The sequence below is a fragment of the Gekko japonicus genome, unplaced genomic scaffold (genome assembly GCF_001447785.1).
Source record: "Gekko japonicus isolate JY-2015 unplaced genomic scaffold, Gekko_japonicus_V1.1 scaffold880, whole genome shotgun sequence".
NCBI classification, from domain to species: domain Eukaryota; kingdom Metazoa; phylum Chordata; class Lepidosauria; order Squamata; family Gekkonidae; genus Gekko; species Gekko japonicus.
In genome coordinates, this window is record NW_015170917.1 from 618,836 (window position 1) to 619,281 (window position 446).

Here is a 446-nt window from a genome sequence, read left to right on the forward strand (position 1 = left end):
AAGATGAGTGTCTTGTGTATTGCAGGGCTAAGTGAACCAAGATGAGGTAGCTTGGTTTCAGGGGAAATTTCATGAATCAACGCTGTTTAATGTAAATATGTTGTATGTTATGGAAACACTGGAGGACCCACAGATTTTCATAAGCATGCAGCTCTGCTAATTCTTACTTGTATAGGCAGCTTCAATATTGTTTGCAGTCTCTTGTTTCTGTCACATGGGCTCCACAAAGTGAACACTGATGTCATTCTTGCTACTGTGGGTGACAGTGGCTGATCAACCCTGATTTCATAATGTTTCTCTTCTGAGTTTAGAAGAAAAAAGCGGGAGAAATCGGCTTAGCAAAGCATAGATGAAATCTATTGTAGCACAAGCTGCATAATGAAGGAAGAATCTTGTGAAAGCTGCAAGTCCTGCACTGTATCTGTGACACTGTATCTTTGGCAGGG